The sequence below is a fragment of the Bidens hawaiensis genome, unplaced genomic scaffold (genome assembly GCF_021521415.1).
Source record: "Bidens hawaiensis isolate Kalapana, Puna unplaced genomic scaffold, B.hawaiensis_p1.1 tig00022515_1, whole genome shotgun sequence".
Classification (NCBI taxonomy): Eukaryota; Viridiplantae; Streptophyta; class Magnoliopsida; order Asterales; family Asteraceae; genus Bidens; species Bidens hawaiensis.
The window spans coordinates 103,402-112,537 of record NW_027493507.1 but is presented as its reverse complement, the minus strand read 5'-3'; positions in this window follow the sequence as shown (position 1 = coordinate 112,537).

The window sequence follows — 9,136 nt, the reverse complement described above, 5'->3', positions numbered from 1 at the left end:
TGGTTAAACGAACGTTAAAGGAGTTGTGGAAGAGTGGCAGATAGTTAGGAGTTATTGTTATGTATAATTTCCTTTATAAACATCGAGATAATGATCGATTAGGACTCACTTTTATACACACACTAAGAGCAGAACTCAAAATTCTCTCTACTCACTAGCAATCATTGTAATATCGATCAATATCTCCAAACACTTGTAACCTTTTTTGATTAATAAATTTTTGATCGACGAGTTGTCATCACCCCAGGTTTTTTTTCTTTTGATCTGAACAAGATCAAAGGTTTTTCCTCGCAACAAATCGCTGTGTTCATCTCAATTTCGTTTATACAATCGTTAATATCATCATAGCACAATACCTCACAACTACGGATTTGGATACATTATCCTTAGCAGAATTTTGTCCAAAATAATTTGGCGCCCACCGTGGGGAAATTGGTGCTATAATCCATATTATTCCTATCATTTCAAGATTTTCATACCCATATCACTATCAATGGCCTCTCAATCAACCTCTGCTTCATCAACCATGCCATCTTCGGTTCCTCTCTCATCAAGAACCTTGCCGCCGATGCCTCCGCCAATCATGGGGACAACAAGGGCTGCTGCTGCTGGAAACAAGACTCAACTACCTGTCTTCCAGTGCTCGAAAACTACTGCTGCTACTTCGGTAGTTAATACTAACCATGATGTTTCTAATATGGTTTCGTAGGTCAAAGCATATATGGAGCAGCAAACCAAGACTAACCAGAGGATCCTCAGGAGATTGATGATCTCGAGAAGACTAAGAGATCAGCGGAAGATCACACTCCCTTGATGCCTAGGATGCTGGATTTCACCACTCTAGGATCCTTGGCTCAGTTCACTCAAGGATCGTCTATCCATCAACAAAGGTCCATGGGTCCACAGACTCAAGGGTCATCACTGTTTCAGCCAGGATCATCTATCCTTCAACAGGGGTCCATGGGTTAGCAAACTCATGGAGCCTCATACTTCCAACAAGTACTATCCATCCTTCAACCGGGGTCTATGGGTTAACTAGCTCAAGGATCCTCAGCTTTCCAGCAAGGATCATCCATCCTTCAACAAGGATCCTCAAGACTGTATCTTCAAGGATCCTTCAACTCTCAACCATTAGGATCTTTTAACCCCAGTCAAAGATCCTTCATCCAGGATCAAGGATCCTCAGGAGTTCAACATCAAAGGTCATCCGAGGTCCATGAAGGAGATATAATCCCCATGCAAACTATAGCCTCGGGTGGACCAAATCCAGTAGCAGACGCTTCTTACCTCAACCACTCCTCTGGAATGCCAACCTTCACCCAACAAAGAGGTAACTTTTATGATTCTATATCCTTAGATGCTAACCGTGGTTCCATGCAGGATGCAGGTATCAACCAAGCTATGGCTAAGGAACTACAAAAACTTAAGGATATGATATCCAGCGTACCCGGGGTGATCCGTCCAATTCCCGAGATACCGGAAGGGAGCCACAAGTTATCCAGATTCGCTCCACCTATCTGTGATACTGAAATCCCGAAGCGATTCCAGACCCCCAACATGAAGACTTATGATGGGACCACAGATCCTGAGGAGCACGTTGCACAATATAGGGAGCATATGGAGATTAATCCAATTCCTGAGAGGCTCAAGGAGGCTTGTCTGTGCAAAGGCTTCAGATCCACATTGACAGGATCTACATTAAAATGGCTGCTAAGTCTTCCTCCCTTTTCAATTACTTCTTTCTTGCACTTAGTTAACTTATTCAACAGTCAATTTTCCTGTAGTAGGAAATTTGAGAAGTTAACTAGTGATTTATATCGAGTTATCCAGCCTAGTGATGAATTCCTTAAGGATTTTGTTACGAGGTTTGGCAGGGAAGCTCTGGAAATCCCTAATCTTGACATGGCTACTGCTGTTGAAGCGTTCAAGATGGGACTTTAGAGGGGCTCCCCCTTTTATGATGATCTTGTGATGACTCATTGCAGATCCTTAGATGAAGTAAAAAACAGGGCACTCAGATTCTTTTGGTTGTAAGATGACAAGAGGATCCAGGATCGTCTAGGGAATCAAACAAAGCAAGAATCCTCCGACAAGAAGCAAGGGTTCTCATTCAAGAACAACAACTCGAAACCCTACTCCAAATTCAACAATCAGAACGTCCGAGCGGTTGAAGAAGAAGACGATGATGAAGACTACCCAAGCATCTCAGAATACTGGTTCTCAGTAGATACCCATGGTTTAATTTGTTCCATGAAGGATCTAGGTGAGAAAGCAAGGTGGCCCCGAAGAAACGAAGAGTCAACCACCTTCAGAGACAAATCCAAGTGGTGTGCTTTCCATGAGGATTTTAGCCACATGACGGATGATTGCATCGGTTTAAGGAGGGAAGTTGGAAACCTCCTTAGCAAGGGCCACTTTAAGGAGTTCTTGGGAAGGAAAAAGTCTAGGATCCAGGATCAGAAGAGGTTCCTAAAAAAACAACTCCGCCCCCACCAGATGCTCAAGTAATCAACTTTATCTCCGGAGGATCGGACATATGCGGCACTTTCTTCTCCACAGCTAAGAGACTTTCCAAGGAAACCAAGTTGGATAATGGGGAACAACCAGTTATATCCACCACTTTGACGACCGATAAAAGAATCTTCTTTGATGAAGAAGATAAATCAAGCATCCAGGATCCTCATCACGACGGTTTGATTGTCACTTTTTTTATTGCTAACCATTATGTACGCAGGATCCTGGTAGATGGTGGGAGCTCATTCAATATCATTCAACATGATGTTCTTCAGAAGATGAACATACCAGACTCAAAGATCTTCCCAAGGACATCGGTGCTAGTTGCTTTCAGTGGAGAAACCAAGAAGACATTGGGGGACATTAACCTCCCAATATATATCGAAGGGTTAAATTCTTACCAAAGATTTTGTGTTATTGATAACCTTTCTTGTTGCAAGGTTATTTTAGGCAGGCCTTGGTTACAGGTGGAGGCCAAGAACTATTATTCTTGGGGATGAAGGCAGTGGCCTCTACTTACCACCAATGCATTACACTCCCAACTCCTTGGGGAGTAGTGAGGATAGACGGTGATCAGGTGGAGGCCAAGAACTATTATTCTTCATCAATGAAGCCGACAGCCAAGCAAAATACAGCATAGCAACCACAGCAACATCCTAGGGACGTGCTGGAAGCTCAAGAGAAAAACTTAAAAGGAAGTATCCTTGGACCCCGAGGATATAGATGTGAAAGTGTTCCTAGGATCCAGTATACCTAGTGAAATTGAGGAGGATATGTTATCCTTCCTAAAGCGAAGAAAATCCACGTTTGCCTTCAAAAATTCAGACATGACAGGTATTTCTAAGGAGGTAATTACTCACAAGTTAGGCCTTGATTTATCAATTAAATCCGTCCATCATAAGCGAAGAAAATTCGCTCCTGGGAGGAACACGATCATACAAGAAGAAGTTGAAAAACTTCTTATGGCTGGTGTGATCAGAGAGGTTAAGTATCCTCGATGGTTAGCTAATGTGGTTGTTGTTTCTAAAAGGAATGGAAAGTGGAGGGTGTGTGTCGATTTTACTGATTTAAACAAGGCATGTCCCAAGGATCCTTCCCCGTTACCACATATAGATTCCATGGTGGATGCAACAGCAGGACATGAGATGCTCACCTTTATGGATGCTTCCTCTGGATTTCAACAAATTCAGATGGAACCATCTGATCAAGAGGATACATCATCATGACTCCTACCGGCATATACTATTATATTGCTATGCCATTCGGACTAAGAAATGCAGGGGTAACATATCAAAGACTGGTCAACATGATGTTCAAGGATCAGCTAGGTAAAACCATGGAGGTCTACATAGATGATATGGTGGTGAAGTCAAAGAGAACTGAGGATCACCTCAAAGATCTTGAAGAAGCTTTCAACATCCTGGATCAGTACAATATGAAACTGAATCCTTCAAAATGCCACTTTGGTGTCAAGGCTGGGATGTTCCTAGGATACATGGTGACTAAAAGAGGAATAGAAGCGAGCCCTGAGCAGGTAGAAGCCATTATCAACTTGAAATCCCCTGTGAATGCTAAGGATGTCCAAAAACTGATGGGGAGAATAACTTCTCTCAACAGATTCATTTCCAGATCCTCGGAGAAGTGTAAAGACTTCTATGACATTCTTAGGAAAAACAAGAAGTTTGAATGGACAGAGAAGCATGAAGTCGCCCTTAAAGCATTAAAAGATTACTTATCCTTAGCTCCAGCTCTAATGAAGCATGTGGATGGAGAATCCTTATATCTCTACCTAGCTGTTTTAGGAAATGCTGTAAGTGCTATACTTGTGAAGGATCATGAAGGTGAATAGCATCCCGTTTATTATGTAAGTAAATGTCTATTAGATGCAGAAGCCAGGTTTTCTCATTTAGAAAAATTAATTCTTGCACTTATTATGACTTCCACTAAATTAAGACATTATTTTGAGACTCATACTATTATTTTAAGAACTAACTATCCTGTTAAGAATGTTCTTAGAAAGCCCAAATTGTCAGGTAGAATGGCCAAGTGGGCTGTGAAGCTGAGTGTATATGACATTCAGTATGAGCCGAACAGTTATCTTATCGCAGGCAATAGCAGAGTTTGTGGCTGATTTCAGCAGTGACATGCAAAAGAAAGCTGATTTAGAAGTCCAACAACTAGAAGAAACCAAGGGTCCTTGGATTCTTTTTACAGACGGAGCATCCAACGTAAGAGGAACGGGATTGGGAATACTACTGAAATCGCCACAGGGGGACATAATACCCTAGTCCATTGCATGTGCATTCCAAGCCACCAACAACGAGGCAGAGTATGAAGCAATCATCGCAGGTTTATGTTTAGCCAAACAAATGAGGATAAGGTATTTTCAAGTTTATATGGATTCTTTACTTATAACTAACCACTTTAACGGTTCTTATACCGTGAAAGGTGAGAAAATGATCAAATATTTAGAAGTCGTGAAGGAATTAGCAAAATCCTTTGAGTTGTTTAGTATCATACAGGTACCAAGAGAGGAAAATGTTGGGGCAGATGCCTTAGCTAATTTATCTTCATCATTGAAAATTCCAGAAGATACGAATATCCTAATCATCCATATACTCTCGCCAGCAATAGGAGAACAAGAAGTTGGGGAAATAACAACTGACAAACATATTGTACTTTGGATCCATCATCCTCAGCTAGCCAGGGATCCTGGATCCTACCTATCAAAAAATACATTCAATATGGAGAGATCCCAGCTACGGAAAATCCGAAATCCTTTAAACTCAAGGTATCACAATATATTTATTAGATTATATGCTGTACAGAAAATCTCTTGCAGGTCCATACTTGAGGTGCATCGAGGATTCCGAAATTCAAGAGGTGCTCAAAGACTTTCACGAAGGTGATTGTGGTAATCACACTGGAGGTAGAGCCCTATTTTCAAGGATTCTAAGAACATGATATTTCTGGCCATCAATGAAGAGATATGCCATGGAATACTCAAAGAAGTGTGATGCTTGTCAAAGGAATACGAACATCCTACATCAACCAGCAGAGCCTATGTATCCTATATCCTCATCATGGCCTTTTATGAAGTGGGGGATGCATATCGTGGGTAAACTTCCTAAGGCACCAGGAGGAAAAGTATCCATGCTTGCAATGACTGACTACTTTATAAAATGGATAGAGGCAGAAGATTTTGTTCAAGTTCGCGAAAAAAGAGGTGATATCCTTCATTAAAAGAAATATTATTACTAGATTTAGCATTCCTTCATAATTTATTTGTGACAATGGTTCCCAGTTTATCGGGAACAGAACCACTAACTTTTGTGACAGTTGGCGCATCAAGATGATTACATCTACTCCAGTGCATCCTCAAGAAAATGGCCAAGCAAAGTCAAGCAACAAGACCTCATCAACAACCTGAAAAAGAAGCTAGGATCCAAGAAAGGAAAGTGGGTTGAAGAGCTACCTTATGTTCTTTGGGCTGACAGGACAACACCCAAGAATGCAACAGGCCAAATACCTTTCTCATTAGTGTTTGGGTCATAAGCAGTTATCTGTATAGAAATGGTGGTTCCGACAGGCAGAACAAGCATCCGTGACCCTGAGGTCAATGAAGAAATCCTTCTTGAAGAATTATATACTGTTGAAGAACTCAGAGACCTAGCCAAGATCATAATGGAAGCTTATCAACAAAGGGTAGCTGGGGCATACAACAAGAATATCAGAATCAGAAGGTTTCAAGAAGGAGATTTAGTTTTGAGGAAAGCCTTCCAAAACATAACCAATCCGGAAGATGGGAAGTTAGCACCCAAATGGGAAGGTCCTTATCTGATCGAGTCGAAAGCAGTAAAGGGGGCATATCATTTGCTCACTATGGAAGGCAACAGGTTACCAAGAGCGTGGAATGCTATCCACCTCAAGAAATACTTTTTCTGATCAGGATCAAGTATCCTCTAAGGATCAAGTATCCTTAAAGGATCAAGGATCCTAAAATCGGTAATATCTATCTAATCATTTATTCATTTTTATTTTTGCTTATTTAAGGATAACATATTCTTAACACTTGTGTTTTCCAAGTTCTAAGTAACAATGCAGAATGTTAGTAAGATATTCAATGATCAAGAGGTTGGCCACCTCTCCTTTACATTCAAGGTACTAAGCTACTTCCCTTGGCCTAGCCCACGATTGGGTATGATCCCCGATGGTCATATCCCCTAACGTTTAAATGTTTTCACCTTTCTTATGAATTAGAGTTTCTACACTATCGCTTGTAGCGCACGTTATCCAACGTATAGTCCGGGGCAGCGGGACCAGTACACGTTTAGTGGCTGACAATTTCGATGCTTTCGGCTATATGGAGGATCCTATGATTTATGGTAGACGTACCATACCACTGGTTTATAACGTTTTCACGTTATCTCAAGACAAAGGTTTCTAACATTTTCATGTTAGCTAAGGTTTTGGCGTTTTCAAGTCACTCGTGTTTGGGCTAAATCCCGGTTTGGGCGAGTCCCCAGTTGACATCCGTATCCTTGGGCCAGCTCCCCGTTTGGGCTTGTCCCCAGTATTTGGGCTTGTCCTCAGTTTAACACCAGTCTCATGGGCTTGTCCCCAGTATCACGGGCTTGTCCTCAGTTTCACGGGCTTGTCCCCAGTTGCATGGGCTTGTCCTCTATTTATTATTTGGGCTTGTCCCCAGCTTAACGAGTTTAACCCCAATTAATCCTATGAGCTCTTTGCAACAGATGTTCTAAGTTCAATAACAAGAATCAAGACTTATGGATTCAAGATCCTTAGCTTGTTTCTACAAGGATCACCGAAGGTTCTGTACTTATCGTAACCTAGGTCTACTTAGACCTTATGGTATGGTTTCTACTTAAAAATTTATATTGGTTTGGCTAGGATCCTTATAAATCTTTTTGTTTAAAGATTTTAAAATTTTGAATTGCTTTTATAAGGATATTCTATCCTTAAAAGTTTTCTTTTAACTATTTTTCTAAGGATATTATATCCAAAAATTTCTATAATCGCTTTTTCTTAAGGATATTCTATCCTAAAATTTTTAATCAGAATTATTTCTTAAGACTCTCAATAAAGCTAAGATTATATGAAATAAACTTAAAAATAATAGATAACAAACAAATAGTTAAAAGATTTATATTATTAAACATAAGTCACTTGGACTTATCCAAAATCTTAAACCTAGATTTCACCATACAAAAGATGGACCATCCACCCGGGTTAAGTAAGTAGTACTAATTGTTCATAAGTGCAGGAAAAAAAAGTCAGAGATACCAAAGGCTTCATCCCCACAAACAGAGGATCCATCCACCTTCGGTACCCCTAAGAATTGTCTTGAGGATCAGTGATCCTAAAATCCTAATTACTATTGTCTATTACAAACCATAAACCATTATCCAGGAAAACAACAACATAAAAAAATATGGGCTCGGGCCTTGTCATCAATATCCTTCATCGCCCATTCAAGCTGCATCTTCTCCATCCGCAACATCTGCTCCTTCACCGGCTTCAGCCACATCCTTGACTCCGCTCGTCCTAGCCTCGTTCTCCTCATCCATCTCCACGTCTTCATCGCCACCAAGAGCTGCCAGAGTAGTCTTCCACTTCTGCACATTCAAGGTCGCCTTATCAAAAGCAGGATCACCGACCTCCATCGCCATCTTAATCCTTGCTTGCAGCACAGTCCTGGCTACCCACATCTTAGCCTCTTCTGTCGCTTGCTTGACTTCTTCTTGGCGCTGGGCATCTGTTGTGGATATCTGATCCTCTAGCTGCCTCTTGAGTTGGGCTAAAGCTTTATCCTTATTGACCACCGCATTCCCTAATCCAGACAGCTTGTCACTCATTTGGCTCACAATATTTTCGTAATGCTCTTTGAAAGCATTCATAGCCTGTAAACCGGCCATTAAGCAAGGATTAGAAGGATATTGGATTCTTAAATTCAATATAGCAGGATACAGGATACTTACAGTGAGGACCATGTCATAGTGGGTTTTGGGATCAGAGGACCTCTTTTTCTTGGTAGCGGCTGACTTAGCTCTGGTAGTTGCGGTCTTAGGCTTGGAACTAGGTGCTGCCTTTAGAGTTTCCTTCTTAATGTCTTGAGGAGTGATCATACTATCGATGTCTTCCAAGGAGAACTTGCTAGCAGATTTCTGATACTTCTTAGCGCCTACAAGGTTAAGTTAAAAGATAAGTATTCTATCTAATTTTATTTATTTATTTCAAAATTATTATATTAAACTTACTTGACATATTGGAGTCTGAGGAGATCTCACAAAAAGCTTCAATAAACCGGGCTTGAAAAGTTCTAACCTCAGAATCCAGTGCAAGGAACCGCTTTGTTTTCTCCTCTATTTTAGGTAGCTTAGCCAAGGAAGCGAAGTTCTCAACTTCAAATAAAAAGAAAAATCAAAGTAGATTAATCATCAAGTATCCTATCATTTTTAAGGATCCGAGATCCTACCCTTTCTATCCCATTTTGAGGGAAGGTCAGCCCCACCAGGTATGGAATCACGTCTGACGAAGAAGAATTGATTTCTCCAAAAGGAATAATTCAAAGTGACCTTAAGAAGCGGACGGGGTTGTCGAG